At 42.7% G+C, this 19,686-nt stretch overlaps 1 protein-coding gene across 1 annotated transcript in view; it reads left to right on the top strand.

The window, feature by feature from the left end:
* The window catches only part of TMEM132D (transmembrane protein 132D), a 186,342-nt gene that overhangs the window by 8,191 nt on the left and 158,465 nt on the right, over nt 1-19,686 (top strand). The gene's annotated exons all lie outside the window — the stretch shown is intronic.

Below are 19,686 nucleotides of genomic sequence, written 5' to 3'. Positions count from 1 at the left end.
AGCATCTGCTGTACGTTTAGCCACATGAAAATAATTAATTTCTAGCATCTGTGTTAAAAATTGGAATGTGACATTCTGATGCTGGACAACATGAGCTGCTCAGAGGCCTGTAAGAATAGAAAAAAAGAGTGGGGTAAGGAAAAAAATAAAGATATGATGAAAGCATGTGTGTGATTAAAATATTCTAAAGGATTGAGTAGATGCCATCCTCTGATGTTACAATGAATATGCTATCTAAGCCTTTTCAAACAGCAGCATGGTAAAGGGAACATAAAAAGCTTTTTATAAGATGTCATAAAGGTGGTCTTGTGTTTATTTCTGTTGTATTCCGTGTTACAGATATTTTCAGTGTCTGTATTAACAATGCAACAAACCACTTATGAAAAAGTAGGTTTTTTGGCAGATGGTACAGATCTTAGAAATATTTCATTCCTTCTTTGCCCCTTCATGTCTTTGGGGTTTATTTTAGGCTCCTTCAGTTTGGTAAGTTGTGAACATAGTGGAAGTGGTGGTAATGAGATGGTGAAAGAGACTCTTGGCTGGTCCCTGTGTTATTGATGGGACATGGAAGTTGAAAGAGTCAAAAGAAATGGATTCTTCTGACTTCTGAGCTAACTTGTATGAACACACAGAGAACCAGACACAATCCTGTTCGTTAGCCTTTAGGTTCTTTTATTCTAAATTAGGTGGAGTCTGACTTGGAACCAGTTTCATGTTATAAAAAACACAAAAAAATATCACTGTGAATTCCCTTGACAAAGAAGGTGGCATTTCCTTCTTTGTCAGTGCTGTCCACCAGGCTGATGTTTTGAGTGGTATCTCAGTGCCTTTATTGTTCTTATTTATTCATTTGTGTAAAGCTAACTAAGGTAAATACTTAAGATCTGTGATCTTCCACAGGTGTTTGCTGCTGCTGTTACCTTTTTTCACCATTTGTCCTGTCATAACTTTGGATATTGCTGAAGATGCTCCCTGCTGTTTCAGCTGCAGCAGTTTACAATACAAGTATCAGCATCAACTGGGTCTTTGCCTGCCTTTTTATTTAGCCTCTTTATCTGAGCAGCAGTAGATCAGAGTAATGGTACAATAATCACTGGTGAAGCATGTATTTGTTTGGTTTTGTTCTATTTCTATGCAGTCATGTGCTCCTTTCATCCTTTCATCTATTCCTGTCAGAATTATGAGTTTGGTTTGGATCAGACCCCGAAGAAAGAGAAATGCTTGTAAGTGGAGAATACTAAATATAGCAGACCTTTGTTCCTGTATTTCTAGTTTGGTGCTTAGAATGTGTGCGTGTGCATTATAGGTTCTCATCAAATAATCAAATTGCATCAATAATCATAAAATGATGGTTCATGAGGAGATTCTCTTCAACTGTTCTCCTGTCAGCAGCTCCAGAAGAGAAGGATGACTTTGGCAGCATATCTGCAGTGCTGCCAGCCCTGGGCTTGGGCAGCCCAAGTGAGGAGCAGTGAATTCAGATTTAGGTGCAGAGGGGAGCATTCCCAGATCTTGCAGGATTTCAGCGGTTGCAGTGGGTCAGATGATAATTTCTCAGGTAGTTAACTCTCCCAGCCCTTTGGTACTTATGGCCTACAACTCGTCTGGAAAGTTGTTGGGAGACAGTGAAGATCAAGGGATGAAGAAAAGTCCCCCCCAAATGCTGAAAGAGTCCTGCAGGATGTTACTTCGTGTAAGAGGGCTTATCCAGTGTCTCAGTTCATCCTGTGAAGTGCTAAAGCCATCCTTTTTTTCATAACAAGTAGATTCTCGTTTGTCTTCCGCCTGAGAAGAGCAGCCCTGTAATCCTCACATCTGTGCTGACTCTGCAGCGTTCCCTTCTGGGCCTCTCTCTGACTTGTTGCAGATGTTTGCTGCCACTTTGATCAATTTGTCACAAGAACTACACATCCTCTCCCTTGTTCTATCTTCTTCCTACAAACAGGCACGATCAAAACCTCCTCTGTGGAATTGTTGTGGCAGTCTCAGTTATCTTTTGTCCTTCTCTGACATCTGTCTTAGGAAGAGCTGATCACTGTATTCCTTCCAGTCTAAATCTGACCGGGCCTTAGCAAATGTCACTTCCAGTACCTCGTCATTTTCTTCTCCAATTTCTGAATCAATGTTTCTCTCAGACACTCAACAAGTGAATCCCTCCATAATTCCTGCACTTTCTCCTGCTCCCTTATTTATAGGTCAGTGCTGCTGCTGTTCTCCTTCCAATACCAAGCCTTGTTTTCAGCAATGGGATGAACAGAAGGAATCATGGAGGAAAACAGACCATATATAATCTTAGATTTAGAGATGACATTGAACTTTAGTACTGACCTATACAAGTTATCAGAAAATAATTGAAACTCTAGGCTGGGAGCCCAGAAAATTAAGATTGAGGGCAAGCAAGAAGAAATTTATGGAAGTTGGAAGACAAGAAGAAGAAATAAAGATTGAACTCTGTGTTGTGGTGGTACTGTGCAGAGAACTGATCGTGAAGGTGGGATTGTGAAAGTTGCATGATAGAGAAAATCAGAATAGCTGTGCTCTGTGAGCTGCTCCAGGCACACAGGGTGTGCACAGCCCCTCACCAGAGCCATCCCAGGAGGTCTGATGGGTTCAGTTATACAAATACTTGATCTTATCCAATGAAACTTGCATTCTACCAAACTGCAGAGTTGCCCTCACATTCATTAAAGCAATTTCAATTAAGACACAATTCCTTCTTTACACTTTAGTTTCAGACTAAGACAAATATTGAACTACCATAAATTTTCATGGAATAAATAAATCTTAATCTCGCTTATGCTGACCGTAAGTTGCAGCAGTTAATATAGTTTTACTTATTTTCTCAATAATCTCATGGGAAATGGTTTGTACTTTATTTCATCCCCCTGAAAGGAAAACCAGAACAGCTGATGCTCAGTTACTCCTTTGCATTCAGTGGTTGAAAATAACTCTTTTGTCTTTGCAGTAAAATATTCTCACATGCATGCAAGCTTCGTCATTCTTACCTCTTCTTTCCAGTAGTAAAAAGTCTCTCTGCACATTCTGGCCTTTGCATAATGGAAGCTCCCACACTTTCCAGATCCTCTGAGTGTGTTCCCTTGACCTGCTGGCCAAGGGTGATACTGGGAAGGGTTTTCTTTCATTCTCAGCTCTCACAATAGAATTTGTCTTCTGCCTTGCACGAGCTGGGCCAGAGAAACGCTGCATTGTGTGCTCCTGGAGATGCCACAGAGCTCCAGAGGGGATAATGAAACCACACAGCATTGCTGGGAAAACTGTGCTAAGTGCTGTGAAAACACAGCTGGGAACAACAAGCCTTCAGGAGTCAAGGCCTACCTTCAGAGAAACAATGTTCAGAATTTTTGTAATTTGGCTGTAGAAAATGGTTCTGACAGACCTTTTCCTGGAAATTAAAAAACCCCAATTTACAGGGATAGTGCAGGTGCAGTAATTGACCAGTGGTGCTTTCCTGTATTTTGTGTGTTGGATTTTGTTCGCTTAAACCTAGATAGTAAGCTGGAAACAGAAAATAAATTATAATAATTCTTGACTGGGCTGAATCTGCTCTGAAAAGGAGCATGGATGGTAGAGCTGCTCACAGCAGAGTCAGCCTCAGTTGGGGCTGCTGCAATGTCTTTCCTGTGTGGCATTGGCATTTCTGCAGTTGAGTAATGAGCCATGCAGGGTGCTCGCAGAGACAACTGAAAACTACTATTTTTTCCTCATTTATAGAGGTTGGGGTTTTTCTTTGCAGGCACCAGCTCCAGTAATACTGCAGTTGCCTACTGAGGTGGTTGAGCTCCTTGATCTGATGGAAAACTAACGGAGCAAAAAGAAAAGCTTTCCAACAGAGATGGGACTGTGAACAATCTCACCCCGAGGCCACACGCTCACCAGATCTCAGATGAAAAAGGGCTGAGTGCCTTCATAGGCTGCAGTGAATGCTTTCTGTTTGTAGCATCAAACTGTACGTCCAGTAATCTGTTCCCAGGCCTTTTCATTCTCACTCCCTTGCGAGAGCATGATTACAGAGCCAGGTGATGTTCAACCTTAGCTGTTGTTCAAGCATAGAAACCAGGCCAAATGGAAGGAGCTTGACAGTGATCACTTGGTGTATTTATAATTGCCATTTGCAACTGATGGTCCTCAGCAAGTAACATCCCATTGCAGCTACAGAGCAGAGACACTGGCTCTCAGTGCTGTGTTCAGCACTACAGACTGCTCTTGCATGGACCCCTCACACCTGCCTGTCACCCAGACACTTCCCAGCTCTTCATCACTTGGTTGTTTCCTCCCTCCTGAACTGAACTGGTTAAGTCCTAATGCTGCTCAGATCTCGTGTGGGATTCCTGCCTCTCTCCCACCCCCAGCATCACTCCCAGCAAACCAATTCCATGTGGGAGCTGTAGCTCTGCCACAGGTCCCACTGCTGCTAAATGTGTAGTGAGGTGCAAGGACCCTTACAATGCTCGCTGATCTGCATCACAGTTACCTTTTCTGTCCATCTGGATTCTTAAGGCACTCAGCCTTTGGGTCCAGCTCACAGGAGGGTTTTATTCCATTTCAGTGGAATGGTGAGACCAGCATGAGGGCAAGTGGCTGTTTGAGTCATGGCCCAATTCCTAATTACACCTGTGTGCTTCCTTAATGGAATTCAAAGCAATGATGATGTTGTGTGAAAGCAGTGATATTGTATTTATTTCTAAATTCATTCGAAGATGTCAGCATGTAGCCCTGAGGATGTGAAAGAAAGGCAGAGCTTGTCAGCCTCCCTGGCTGCTCTGAATTACCCTGAACCTATTGGAAATGAAAGGTTCAGAGAGCACAGATGGAATAGATTGAAGCTTTGAGTGAATTGAAAGGGCAAGTTTGCTGGCTAATCATGATCTCTGTGGAGAGAGGGGTAGCTAATAGATTGGAATTGTCAGACATTGTGAAGTCCTCCAAAGAACTGCTTAAGGCGTTTCACTTTCCAGTTCTAGCTTGTGTAGCTGCCTTCTCTTTAATTAAAATAGCTTTTGTTTCCATGTAGTTAAAATAAAACATGGAAGCATGTAGTAATTAGTGAATATGTGATGTAGGAATGTCCTTATCTTGGCTGATTGTTTTCCTGCTTTTAAGAACATTACATTAATACATCTGTTTAGCAACACATTTCTTCCCTCTTTAGATGAAGGCTGGGTTTTTAGAAGCATCTGGTTTTAAATTTAAGAACCAAAATGCTCCCAGCTCAGTAGATAGGATCTTGTCTGGAGTTCAGGGATGCTGATGTTACTATTACAACAGAAATGGATGAAATTGATGAATTCAGAATTTGTTCCCCTGTTATATATTCAACTTCCCGGTGTTATCTTCTGATGGCCGAACTTCTTTGTCTTGAAATTCAAAGTCACTTTCAGATCAGTCGTGAATATCTGGAAGTTCATCATTCACTCCAAACCCATGTCCATAATGCAGAACTTAAGACTGCTTTAAAAGTATCCTGAAACAGTTTTACATATATCAGGTTCTTTCACATTTTTCTATGTTAGAGCCCAGCCTGAATTTTGTTGAAAGAGCAAAGAATCCCCATAAAACCCTAGGAAATAGGGTGGCAGTCCTGAGTGCAGCAGGAGTTTCATGTCAGAAGGCTAAGATTGGATTAGGGCATCAGGAATTTCACGGGTTTGTGGAGAAGCAGCCATATCAGCCCAGCCTTTCCCTGAGACATTTGAACAACACACATGTCCTGATGTCCTTTCCAAAGAGATTCCCATTGATTGGATTGTTGTTAAGATTTTCATTGATCACAGCACTGAGCTGCATTCTCCCTTCCCCAGGACTGCACAAAAAGTGCTGTCTTGAAAGACAGTTTTTTATCATTCCCAAATAATGCTTTCATGCTTCCTGTATACACAGAACAATCCATATCTACCTTCTAGAATCAAATTCCTCTTACATTGTTTCAGAGCTGGATAATATCACAGTATTCACTCTCCACAGCTGGTGGCCCCAGAAGATGATATGCAGGGCGTTCTGTTAAATCAGACATATTCCAAGCAGGCCAAACTTCCATTTTTTGGAAAACAATCCCTTTTCCCACATTAAGAAGTCTACACGCAGCTGTTTTTTTCACGTGCTCTTACAAGCTTTGGGCAGGTGAGCTGATTGGATATCATTGGCTACTGAGGCTTGAGTTAAAGCATCCAAGTAATTCAGTATTTATTTCCCTTGGGACTTTCCTGGGAGTATCCGGTGGGCATCTTGCTCAGAGGCAGTTCTCCCGGGGAGGCTGCCTGTGTGAGGAGCTCCACAGTTACCATGACAAAGACCTCTTTTATTTATTTCTCTGGGAGGGGAAGGCAGGAGCAGCAGAAGAGTGGGAGAAGAAAGCAATCCCCAGAGAGGTGAACCTGGCCATTGCTTTTGGGATCCACCAGGACACCCTGGCAGGTGTGCATGGAGCTGGGTGTGGATTTGCTGGGTCCTGCCTTTGTTTCCCTGCCCTGGACACACAGGGAGGTGACACTGCTGTCCAGAATTCTGGTCTTAAAGCCACTAACCAAATTTACTGTTGTTACAGCCTGTAAGGCCCTCTAGTCTCTCTATTTATCATGTAAACATGCAATTAGACCTTTATCCATTGTTTCACCTTTGTACTGAGTCTGGTGTTGCACATTCTCCTTCTTTTGATCACCTTTAAAAGGGCAAAGCTTGTTTTTGTTGACTGTCACCTTGGTAATTAAAAGCTGCTGCCTTCCAGTTTGAATTTTCTGGTTTTCTGTTAAGCAGGTTCTGTTTTACCTTGATAAGGGTCCCTGTCTGTTTAGGTTAAGGACATCTTTAGTACCCAGTATTGGGGCCTTTTTAATGTACCAAAATCAGCTCCCGTCGGAGCCTTTCTGTGACACTGAAAAAGGACTTTATAGCTTTAGACAGCCCAGTGCCTCTTCTGGCCAGAGGCAGCTCTGATGGAAACACCTGTAACACTGGTAGCATTCCAATCAAATACAAAAAGCCAGATTTCAACCCCTGTCTTTGGGGTTATGCAGCCACAATCAAAGTCATAACTTGGCCCTCAGTTTGAGGGAACAGCAAGTCAGCTTTTGTGTGGTTCCTGGGGTCCTTGGGAATGGTATCACAGCCTCAGCATCCTCCTGCTCACCTGCTCTAAATGTCTGTGTCAGTAACAAACGAGAGAGGCCTGGCCATAAAGGAGAATATTTAAAGGATCAGAAATGAAGTGCTTTAATAAAGCGTAGGTGAGACGCTGGGATACGATTCGATTTTTGTTGTTATTATTAATTCAAGGGGGGAAAAATACTGTAAAATGAGCACAACCTCAGCTGAAGTTTATGGCTTTGAAGGAAATGGTGCCTCAGAGGAGTGGTAGGACTCAGGCTTGATTAAACTGGGATTTCAGAAATTCTCTGCACTGAACAAAATAAAAAGGCATTCAATCTAATTAGATAGAATTGTGGAGGGAGAGGAGGAAGAGAGGTATTTCTGACCTGTTGGCTTTTTATATAACCTTTAATCCATGGGATGTGTTTGCAGCTATTTTGGTAGACTTATTTTTCTTCTCAAGGGAATTTGGCCTCAAATTGTAACCTTTTGATAACTATGCTTAGGAAAATCTGAGGAGAAAACCTTCTCACGGTTCTGTTAATATATACAGACTTTCAGGAGGCCTGTTCTGTATTTTTTCCTGATGAAGGTTCATATTTTGGTCAGATCCTGTGCCTCTGTACAATTTCTTTTGGGTTAAATGGCTTTCCTGCAGTTTTGATTTCTGGAATATGCATCTTGTTTAAGGACTGTTAATCCTTATATACTTTTGAGGAGCTAATTGGTACTCACTTGGCAGTTGCCTATTAAGGCATGAGTATAAAAAGATGCAGAGATATGTTTAGAGATAGCTAACATAATGCTTTTTAAAATACATTATAGGCACTGCTTTAGAAATGCCAGCTAATATTTTTGGAAAATCTCTACTACATTGTGAATGTCCTCAAGAAACAGAAGAGGTTGCAATTAAATGCTTTGAGATTGAATTAATCCTTGACCCTTCAGAGAAGCAAAATGCTATTTGTGCTTAGAGTCTGACACAGATTAATTTTGATCATTTACCAGTCATTCCAGTCTTTCCATCTTCTCATTTACTTCAAGTTATCAGGCTTCAAAATTCCCCCTGGACTCTGTGATAAACAGACCTAGGCCAGGGAAGTACTGTTCCCAGGGGGAGGATTTGGAGTGACCCAGGGACATTGCAGAACAGTTTTCAGTGCTGGTGTTCTTTGCTCTTTCAGTGTAAATCTATGTTCATGTAATCCCTGAAGGGCTGAGAAGCCAAAGCTGTGCTTTTAGTACCAAATTTCAGTTTGTATGGACAGCTTGGCAATCGGTGAAAATACCAACTAAGGAGCTGTCCACATTTCAGGTAAAGCCTGCAGGGAAAGCATTCTATAAAGCATTGCTTAGGCAAGGAATTCCTGGTGCCATGCTGTGTCACAAGGTTAAACAAGGGTGAGTTATGCTTCCTTTTCACAGCATTTTATTTCTAATATTAAATTGTGACGATTTCAGATCTGCAGCCTACAACAAAGGTTCAAAGCAGAGTTTGATTAATGATGGTTGCAGCTTGTGTTAAAGCTCCTTTGCTGGTCTCACGTTTGCTGTTGTTCCATTAATGCTCCCTTTGCTTGCTGCTCATGCTGAGCTGAGCTGTTGCAGAGCACATACACTCTTTGTACCTCATTAGTTTGGTGTCTGGGAGAATTTGGAAGGAGGAGAAGCCCGTGCTCGGCTCATGCAGAGTGACTCGTGCTCCAGATGATGTGCAGTCACTTTGGATTCACATCGCAGCACTGGGGGCAGAATTGGCCTCTCTCTGAGGCATTTCACCATTCCTTTAGCTCCTGAGGAGCCTGATTAAACCCCAGTCAGTATGGATTGTTTTATTTCCAAAATCGTGAAAGTTTCCTTGATAGCAAAAAGTCGTGGTCGAGACTGTTTCCTATTTTATTTGTGATTGGTTTGTATGTACTAAAGATGGATAACAATTTAAACAATGAAATAATTGTTATACTCTTCAAAAGCTTTGTGATTAATATGGAAACACGATTTGATGTTTTCCAGTATGTTAAGCCGCCAGTTGTGTTTGTTTCTTTTACAATACTTGATTCTGTTATGTCTAAATATTTAGTTACATCTATGTAACAGTGACAGCAACAACAGCAGAACATTCTAAAATAAATATGTTTTAGTAAAAGAAGCATCTGTATCCCTGCATTAATAACAGCCCACGTAGTACCTACAAAATTCAGTCACTGCAGTGGCTTAAGTTGAGGATTTGGCTGCAGCAATTTGTGTAATGGAGAAAACACCTGTTACTGAGCAGTGGTGAATGACTGGATTTTATTGGTTCATAACCAAACTCGGAGGTTAATATCTTTGTTTTGTGAAACAGATGTTTAATTCTGAGCCTGGGCAATTGGCTCTTTTCTGTCTGAAGAGGGAAAAACAATGGATGTGTTGGATTACTGCAGACTCTGTAATTGAGTGTGACAGATGTAATAAATTAGCCTTTCCCAAAGCTTCTGGTGTTTGCCTCTCTGAACTGTGAGTTTTACGGGACTTTCTCCCTGCAGGTGGCATGGGAACATTCTGTGCATGTTTCCTGTTTCTCTGATACGATGAAGTATTCAGGCTTTGCTGTAAAGTCACAGCCCCTTCCGTGTGGGTGAAAGATTCTCTGGGGTTCATGCCTTAGACTGTAATGTGAGAGGATGACAGGGAGGAGCCCTTAAAAGAAATGCTGCATATGCTTTTGATTTTCCCAGATGCAGAAACAGAGCAGTGCCCAGGTGAATGTCCCAGCGTGTGCCACAGCCCTGGGAGCATCAGGGCACTCCAGGGCTGTTTAATGACCCAGACACTGGTAAAGGTTCATTAACAGCGCCCAGCCTTCATCTCAGCCCATCATCGTCCTCTGCTGATTAAAGCAGGTGAACCTGTTACACACATGGGATGCTCTCTGGGTGTAGGTAGCACTTGCAGGGCTTCATTTCAATCTGATTTTCAAGAACCCTGACTAAATTCAGCTACTTGTTACCTTGACATAACGGTGGAGCAGTTTCTGGGGGATTACTCTGGATTTACTTTGCTTTAACAGGAGACAGAATTTATCTCTTTAGATTTCAGCAGGAAGATAAACTTTCTAATTACAGTAATTTCTGCTTTCCCAGTACATATATTTGATATATGTGCTTTCCCTGATCTTATTCGCTAATATGGTAAGCCTTTATGGGATCTTGAAAAATTGATATCTGTTTTGTTTTAAAAATTACCTTAAGAAAACTTTGCATTTGGGTTCCTTGTTTTATGATTTAGCTTTCCTTTGTATCAAAAAAGAGATTTATCACTCCCATTGCATTTGGGGCTTTTGAGAAGTTTTGAGGATTTAGCTGTAAACCTCTCACTTATTACAAAAACTTCACATTTCTGTGGTTTTGGAGGAACCCTTGAACATATTTGAGTCTTTAAGGTTTATATCTAAAGACAAATAAAAAGAAATCCATAAAATTTCTGTGGAAGTTATTGCAATGACTTCTTTCTGAGACACCAGAAGAACAGACTGAGACTACAGTTATGAGAAGTATTAACTCTTAATCCTCTAAGTGCAGGCTGAAAGATTAGAACTGTAATTGTTTTGTGTGTTGTTTTTTTCTTTGGTGATTTGAGTGGAAGGAGAAATTCAAGCAGGGCAAGGAAAATAGTTTGTTTAAATCCTTGTTTTATATATTTTGGCAAAGTTTATTGGAATGATAATATTTATTATAATGCCTTCAGCATCCTTTAATAAGGTGTGTTATAAGAATGGGAAGTCAGGTTATATTGGTTAGTTGCTGACTTTATTTCTGGTCTGTGTAGACAAGAAAACAGGTGAAAAATAGCTGCAAACTTGAAATTACAGACGTGTATGCATTTCCATCTCAGGCTCAACTAATAAAGCTTTCCCAGTATTTTTAGAATGCTCTGCTGCTGGTAAAGTCAACAAAATCTCTGGAGTCCTGCTGGGGACTTGACCCTAATATCTTCCCTTCTGCTGCTTCCCTGAATTGGGGCTTTAGCTGCATTTGGCTCGTTCTGTCCATCTCTGCTGCCGATCAGAACAAAGCTGTGTGACCCCAGGGGAGCTGGGGGAGAATGGAGACCCACAGATCACGTATTTCTTATAGGTCTGGCATAAATATGGATCTCTCCTTCCTCCACAAACCTCCCGTGGGGGGCCAGTGTGTCACTGAAGAACAGGCAGTGGAATCCCCAAATCCCACTGGATAAATGGATTTTACACGCAGCTCCAAGTGCAGTGGCTTGCAGTTGCTCAGTTACACTCACTGAAGTTTTCATTCGGGCTCATTTCTTAATTCCAGTAGTATTGTTTGGCCTTTCTAGCAATGCAAAAGCATTTTATGACAGAATGGGGGAAATTTATTCTCTTGATGCTTATTTCTTCCAAGGTGATGAAAAAATGATAAAACTGGAGTTTCCCTCTAACTCCAGCTCCAATCTTTCCCTGCTGAGAAAGGAGCTCCTGCACCAGGGCTGATGGATGGCTGGAGATGAGCTGTACACCATCTTTGCAATGAACAGATTTTGTTTTTCAGTAACTTTGTCTGGAAGACATCTTTCTCCATAGCAAGGCAGGTTTGGAGGAGTGATCTCTGAGACAGAAAATCTGTTCCAGTCCTGCTGTGTTTTTCCTTACTTCATCTGAAGCACTGAGGCAATTTACCTAGCCTCCTTCAATGCATGTTGTTATAATCCATGTTTCTGTGGAGTAAAGCTCACCACAAATCTCTGTTCTCCTTTATAAAGCTGAGCTGGAAAATGCTATATTGAAGAGGTATGAAGTGCTGTATTGAGAAGCCCAGCACAAAAGTAATTTTTCCATTTGTTTTCTTTGCTAGATACTTCTCACTACTGAAAGCCTGTAATTTTTTTTCTTTATTTTTCCTTGAACAGTTATAAATTATCCTCCACTCTTAATGGCAGTTTGATCACCTTTTGGGAGAACTAGGGGAGGCACAAGTTCGTTTTATTAACTGTGACTTAAAATGTTTCCCTTGGTCACCAAGACTGAGTGCTCCAATATCCACCTGTGTGGTGTGAGGAGTGATAAAGGGGAAAAGTAGAAACACAAAATGTACGAACCAAGCTGTGACATTGTGCCTGGAAAACGGGCAGGGAGGGAAGGTGCTGTTCTAATTCTCTCTAATTGTCCAAATCTATTTAAATTATCAAGACATTAAATTATTTTTCCCCAACTCGAGTCTGTTTTGCTGGAGATGCTAATGAGTAAATGACCTCCCTGTCTTTATCTGAATCCATGAGATTTTCATCTTTTTTTCCCCCCCCATCCTGTTGAGGAGGGGAGGTGAGAGAGTGGCTGGGTGGGTGTCTGGCAGCCGGTCCTGGTCAGCCCACCACAGTCCTGCCAGGCTGGTTTGGATCCTGGAGGAGATTGCCATCCTCCCAGAGCTGGGATTTCATCTGCACCAAAGCACTGCTCGTGTCAAGGTCCTGAGCTCATCTGCTGGCACAGGGGCCCTTGAGCCAAGCCATGGGATTCTGCTAAAACAGCAGAACTTGTCCAGAATTGAATGTTGTCTCAGCTCGTGCTCACCTGGTAAATATTAACTTTATTAACTATTTATATATATGTATAATACTGCTAATTGAGGCTGTGCTTTGCAAACACAGACAAGGCATTGGCTCAGACTTTGGGAAGTGGCAGTTGGAATGAAACATGCACAGTTAGAAATGCCTGCAGAAGCTCCAGCAGTATTAGCAAAAGGAAAGGGAGATGTTGAGGAGGAATGAGAAGAAGAGTGGGAGTTCTGGCTAGCAGCCTGTCAGCCCAGATTTGTGTGTAGAGCTGGGAACAGCAGGACCAGCCCTCTGCACTCTAAGCAGCTACAGAACATTAGGGGAGAAGCTTTTGGGAAAAAAAGGAGAAATTACAGGGGTGCAGGAGAGTGATGGTGCTTCTGGGTGTCAAAGACAAACAGGGACGTGCTCTCCTTTAACGGATTGCTCAGTGTTTGATTTCAGCCTGTGCAAATCCTCCACTGGAGGTTTGGGAAGAACACTTCAGGTATTTGGTTTTTGCTGTTGCTGTCTGTGTGAATACAAGAAACAAAACCCAAGAAACTTCAGTGGCGTTTTGCAGCCTGTTTTCCCTCATGCTTCCTGGAGGCCATACCTTGGCTTTCCAGAGTTTTTCAATCAATTTATTACTAACCCAGTTGTGACTTCAGCTCTTTAAGTGCTATAAATAAATGCAGAAATATCATCCCTTCTGGAGGGGGAGAATAGAAAGTGCTTTTCATTTACGTGCTTATTTTTCATTCATTTTCTGACATGTCTCAGTTCTCTGGGTTTCTGGAGCACAGTGATTATGTACATGTCTGTACTGAGGCTGAAATTACTGATTTCTTTTAGAGCTTCTCTGCAGTAGGTCCTGCAGACAGTTGAAGATAATTTGATTGTGTCTTGCTGAGAACTCTCTCCAATGGCAGACTGAAACGTAAAAGATACAAATGTCATTTGTATTAGGGGTGTAAAACATCCAGCTGTGAATGGGGAATGGCAAAGCTGTTACGAAACAGACACATTAAAGATTTTTAACCTGTAATCCGTGGCCAGGAAGTGACAGCTAACACAGAATCACTCCTCCAGACACCTCCATGGAAAACTTCTCCCTGGTCTTGGCTCGCCTCCAGGGCAGGGGGATTGATGGGCACAGAAAACGCTCCTTGGAAACAGGTCATGAAAGCCAAGTAAGGTTTGACCCTTGCATTAGACAGAGATCTGCTCTAAGCCCCAGGAATTACCACACTCCATACCTGGTTTATAACACAGGTGCCTGCTTTGCCTCCTGATCTTAGAACTGGACCGAAAACCCGGTGGTTTCAGAGGAAACTGCTCCTGCCACAGCCTTTCAAATGCTTGGTGTTAAGTGTTGTAATTCTGCAGAGTACCACTGTTGTACCAGATCATTTCTATGTTCTTTGCTCCATTGCTTCCTTAAGGCACTGAGTTTTCTTGTTAATAATCCTGGTCAGGTGAAATATGGAAGAAATGCTGGGTGTGACCCTTAATATTCAGTTCTCTAATGTTTTTATTGGCAAACTGAATTTCTAAAGGCTCAGAGCTACAATATTTTCTATACTTGAAGCAGCAATTTCCCTTCTACTGTATATTAACAGCCATATAGTAACATTTTTATTCTGTGCTAGGGGATAAAATGACTTGGACATTTTAATAACATCTGGCAAATCATTTTCATTTTCCCTCTTATATGATTAATAATGGTCTAGATAGATATGTAGATCTACTCTTTACTTACTATGTGGGTTCATGCATATATAATGTATAATATGGAGATGGGATGGATATAGAAAATAAGCAACAGTATAATGGGTTATAGTCAAAAACTCTAATGTGGGCAGTTAAAAAACTTTGAATGAAATACTCTGGGATTGGAATGTGAGATCAGTTGTGAATGTTGCAGTTCCAGTTAATCACACCTGCACATCCAGCTCCCAGTGCCGTGTCCAGGGCTTTCCTGAGCTCCCCAGGGATGGGGACTCCACTCCAGTCCTTGACAGCCCTTTCACTGCAGAAGTTCCTCCTGGTGACCCCCCTGAACGAGTGTGAGTCTTTTGAGACGCTGGGCTGGGGCTTACAAGGGGTCAGGAACACTCACTTGGCCAAGGGGAGCTGATGTCTGGTCTCAGGTCTCGTGGAAATTTACACCCATCACAGCAATCCCATGGGCAGAGCTGTACAGCTGTGGTTATTCAGGTTTGTGTAGTGCTCAATACTGCTGCACAGAATGCAGTCTGTTTTATGATACTGCTGATTTGTCTTGAAAATCTCCTTCAATAGATTTGCCTTGCAGCTGTGTTTCAGCATGGAATGATTTTCAGTGGTAATAAAGGAATTATTACAGATTTGTACATCTGGATTTGGACCTTTTGATTCATTCCTGCTCCCACCTTTGCTCCTGTTTTTCCTAATGGAAACAGAACCTGTTTCACTTAATAGGATTTTTCTTAGTGCATGGTTGCATGACTTGAACCTCCTTGTGTAGTAGTGGCTGATGGTTTGTCCCTAGAGAGATGGTCTCTCTCCCACTGTCCTCTGATGTTTGCATCTCATTTTCCTCTCTTTCTTCATGGCAGCTTTTTTCATACTTTTTGTCAAACTGCACCCTTGTGATAAAATGGGGATATCTGCTTCCGTGTGGGGAACAAGAGCAGTTCACAAAATGCTCCCCCCTTGCCCGTGAAGGATTATTTTCCAGTGCCAGTCTGCAGGCACGGCATTACAAATGTACCCTGAGTCTCTGTTCATCACAGGTCTGCCAAATCCAAGATTTGAAATCAACTTGGTAAATATCAGTGCTTTGTTTTTGTTCCTGTGTTCCTTCCAAAGGGCAGCTGAGGAGTTCAAGCTGCCTGCCTTCACAGGCAGCCCTTCTCCAGTATTTATTTAGTGAGAGCTGCAGCCTGTACAGAGTAATCCCAGTGCAATATCAACTCGCAAACAATTTTCTAAAGCATCTTTAATGTACAGTGTTACTGTACCCAGAGGTGCAGGGGAGCAGTATTAATGCAGGCATGATAGTTCTGAGTGTTCATATGAGTCCTCCAGGAATAATAAACAGCTTGAAATAACAACCAACAAATTCTCCAGATGCTTTTTATCCATGTGTTGGCAACTGTGTTGATTCCAGATCAATGCAGGGTATTAAGACATTTATATGATTGAGCTAAAAAGCTGCCAGGTTGTACAAGCACTGGGCCCATAAAAAATAGGAGAGCTGAGTAAAGGCAGTGGTGTTCTGTTCATAAACTGCAGGAATGGAACTCCCTGATAACAGAGCAGATAGTGGCACTGGGAGCATGTGGGGTTTCACTGGGCAGGTGTGCCGGGAAACTCGGGGGGTGTGTAAGTCACTTGAGTACCTGATCCCAATATTGGAAAATTCTGCTTTTATAAAATGAGGCTCCTGGTAGTAAGGCCCAAGTCATTCCTTAGACAAAGCACACAAAGCCTTTATTTGAGATGGAATCCCAGCAGGGCTCAGAGCTGGGCTTGCCTCCCTGGTTCCTGGGCCAGCAGAGCTTTGGGACTCATGGATGCCGCAGCTGGGCACCATGGACTGCCTGGGGAAAGCAGAGAACAGCCAGAGAAAGCAGAGAACATCCAGAGGACTCCTGTGGCAGCCAGGTGGTGCCTGGGCTGCTGTCATGGCCCACAGTCTGGACAGATAAGCTGATCTGAAGATGATGGAGGCCTTTGGAGCCCTGCGTAGTTGGCTGGGTGGAGACTTGGATCAGACTGTGTTTTTGATTGCATGTGTCAAAACCACATATGGTTGGATAAAATGAAGTTACACCCAGTTTTTCTTTAAAATAATTTAATAATACGAAATTCCCATGGCAGTGTAATCCCAGATAAGATATTGATGCGAATGCCTGTGAGGTGAAATGGGTTCTGTTCAGGTCTTGTACCAACCTTTTAATGCAAGAAAATTACACAGAAAGCTCCAAGCTTTCAAACGGTTTTGAAATGTTTCACATACAAACTGTTTTCCTGCAGATGTGTCTGTAGCTATGGGGGTTTAGAAGCTGAAAATCTTGGCTTCAGACCATTTGTTTTGGAAAATGGCTTTATGTACTTCTTGGGCAAAACATCGTGAAAAACAGGAGGGGTTTTGTTTCTTTCCATTTGTATTTAATCTTGCATGTATTTCCGAATATTCTGGAAACACACAAGTGCTGTCAAGTGTTTGAATTTCCTTGTTTTGCTTCAAGGACTGTTTTGTGTGAAAGCATGTTATTTGTTAGTTGTCATCTATTCCACAAAAAGTTTGTCAGCAAGATAGGAGATCTGAAAGCATTTCTTTCATTTTATTGACCTAATTTCATTTTTAATTGCTTTTTCAGTTGACATCAAAATGAGGTAATATTCATCAAATAGAGAGACAAAACAAGCAAAAGAATAGAGACTTTACTTTTTGGCTTTTATGCTCGAATCGTGATCAGTATAAAATATTTTTAAAAGTGGATATTAACTTCTTCAGAACTCCCAGGCTTTCATGTCAGTCAAACCATCTCTTCACAGGGATGCATTGCACAGTTTTAGCTGGATGCTGCACAAAGAAAAGCTTTCTAAACGTCATCACCTCAGGAATGTCCTGGGGTGACTTTATCATGCACGTATGCTGGATGTTTGTATGCTTATGGTGCTGTGTGCTGCTTGGACAACATCCCAGGGCTCATTTCTGCAGCCTTACTCCTCTGACAGATTTACTCACGTGAGTAATCTCATGGGCTTAAATTGAATCCTGGCAGGAGTAACAACTGGGTGAGTAAACTAGTGATTATTTTTATCCCTTCTTTTGAAAACTGTATTAGAATTCTTCCCTCTTAAATATCTTCCTTGTGTCTCTTGCATCATTCAAGTTACACAGCACTACATAAAATTCATTACAACTCAATTATGAGGCTCATTAGGTAGGTAGTGGCATTTTGGCTATCTTACCAAGTTGTGAAACATATTCATTTATTATCCATGGTATTGTTAGAATCAGAATGGAACAATGAAACCAAACATAACATAGAAGATGGTTCAGAACATAAAACGGTGGATCTTTGCCAGGAGCAGTTATGTAACCTGCTTTGAAATCTCCCTGTGCTGCGTTCATGGCTGGAGCACAGGGAGAACTGTCCTTTGGAGGTGATAATGAACTCAGAGCACCTTTGACAGAGTGCCACTGCATGCTGGCTGGTGCTGGGCTTTATCCTTTTCATCTCCTGAATCTATCCAGCAGGTGGAAAGTATATTTATCTACCTGTACATCTTTAAATATGATCCAGCTCTTGCTTTCTGTGTTAATTAGCCCTGGTTTCCTCGGCAGAGTGCTAGCAACAGCAGAATCTGTGACAGGGACTCAAACTTCCTAAGCACTGCACAGAGCCAGCAGAGTAATTTGTCCTGTTTCAAGCAGCCAGGGACAGTGTCCCCAGCCAGGCTGGCATTTCCAGCATCCAGGAGCTTCTTTACTTAGGGGCTCGTTAAGGCCAGTGGCTGCTGATCGTTCTCAGCACTGACTCTGCTGCGAGGATGCTCCCAATGTGAGCTTTAACAGCTGGCTTAGAGTCTGGATTGAAGTGTTCTGCCTAGAACCGGGTGTTTCTCTTGGGTCTGGGGCTACCTGTGCCTGTAAATGTTCTGTGTGGCACCCCTGTGTGCACATCCGTGCAGCTGAGACAGACCATGGCTACCCTGAGGTGTCCATTTCATTGTGGTGTCACAGTGAATGCTTTGGCATGGAAGGGAGCTTGAAGATCATCCTGTTCCAACCCCCCTGCCATGGGCAGGGAGCCTTCCACTATCCCAGGTTGCTCAGAGCCCCATCCAACCTGGTCTTGGTATCCCTTTGTTAACAGAAGAAACCTCAGTTAAAGCTTTTTCCTTTTCCTGTTATTTCTTGAGTCAGCTTGTCCTGAATCCCACCTTTTAATCCAATGAAATTCAGCCATCTCATACCTTGCTGCTATTTATTGAGTCCCAACATCTTGAAGTTGGAACTCCTTTAGACTGTACCTCCTTTACACCGAGCCTGTGTCTCAGTTTGTATTTTGATGAGCCATCCTATCATAAAACAACAGATGGGAAGTGACAGCTTTGAGCTGTTCAGGAGCAGGCACATCCCCATTGATGACTGAAGGCCTCCTGAGAGCTGTATCACAGGGAGCCCTGACTCATGCTCCTGTTCCAAAGGTGAAACCCAAAGCTGAGCTTGTCACGGAGGGCTGCATGTTCATTGCCCATGACGTGTGTGCTCCTGGGATGAAGCGAGGGCTGTGTCAGCCTGCACACTTCATCCCCACACTCAGAGTGGAAAGGCTCCCAGTGCCCACAGGAGAGAAAAATGCCACTGAGCTGTGAGCAAATCAGAAGAGACTGGTCCCTTTGTGCATCTCCTCCCCTAGCAGGGGCTCTGGGACTTCCCTCTCCCAGTACAGTGGTCACAATCTGATTCCAGTTCAAGCCTGCCCTTCCAGCCTCAGGGAAGTGTGTGCTCACCTCCCAGCACAGCACAGCACAGCACAGCACAGCACAGCACAGCACAGCACAGCACAGCACAGCTGGGCATTGCCAGGGTTTGCTCATTGCCAGGGTTTGCTCCCTCCCCTGCCCGCTGCCAGCCCCAGATGAGAAGTGTGGTGTTTGTTCTTTCCTCTCTCCGTGCTCTGGCAATGTCTGTGTGCTCTCCACCACTCAGAGACACTAAGCAAGAGAAATGGTGCTGTGTAATGAGTGTGTAGGAATTCCACTCAGGGTTTATCCAAGTGGGCAGCTCTGGGAGTTACCCACCATTGTCTGCAGATCCTCCTGCAGCAGGAGTTCAGACTTAGCTTTTGATGTTTAAACTGGAGCCCTAGTCCCACAAATCTCCGATTAAGTGAAGTCTTTTATAACGTCTTTTCTTGCATGATCACTTCTTGTGCTTCCTATTTGAGAAGATAATGGACTCTGTAAATTCTGCTATACGAGCACCTGTGTCAGTGAGAAACCGTGCCCCAGAAAATGAAATTCTTCTGCTGTATTAAATGCTTGGATTCC

This window comes from Camarhynchus parvulus, chromosome 15 (genome assembly GCF_901933205.1).
Source record: "Camarhynchus parvulus chromosome 15, STF_HiC, whole genome shotgun sequence".
NCBI classification, from domain to species: domain Eukaryota; kingdom Metazoa; phylum Chordata; class Aves; order Passeriformes; family Thraupidae; genus Camarhynchus; species Camarhynchus parvulus.
Note: the sequence above shows the minus strand (reverse complement) of the source record. Positions and strands in the feature narration are given on the sequence as shown.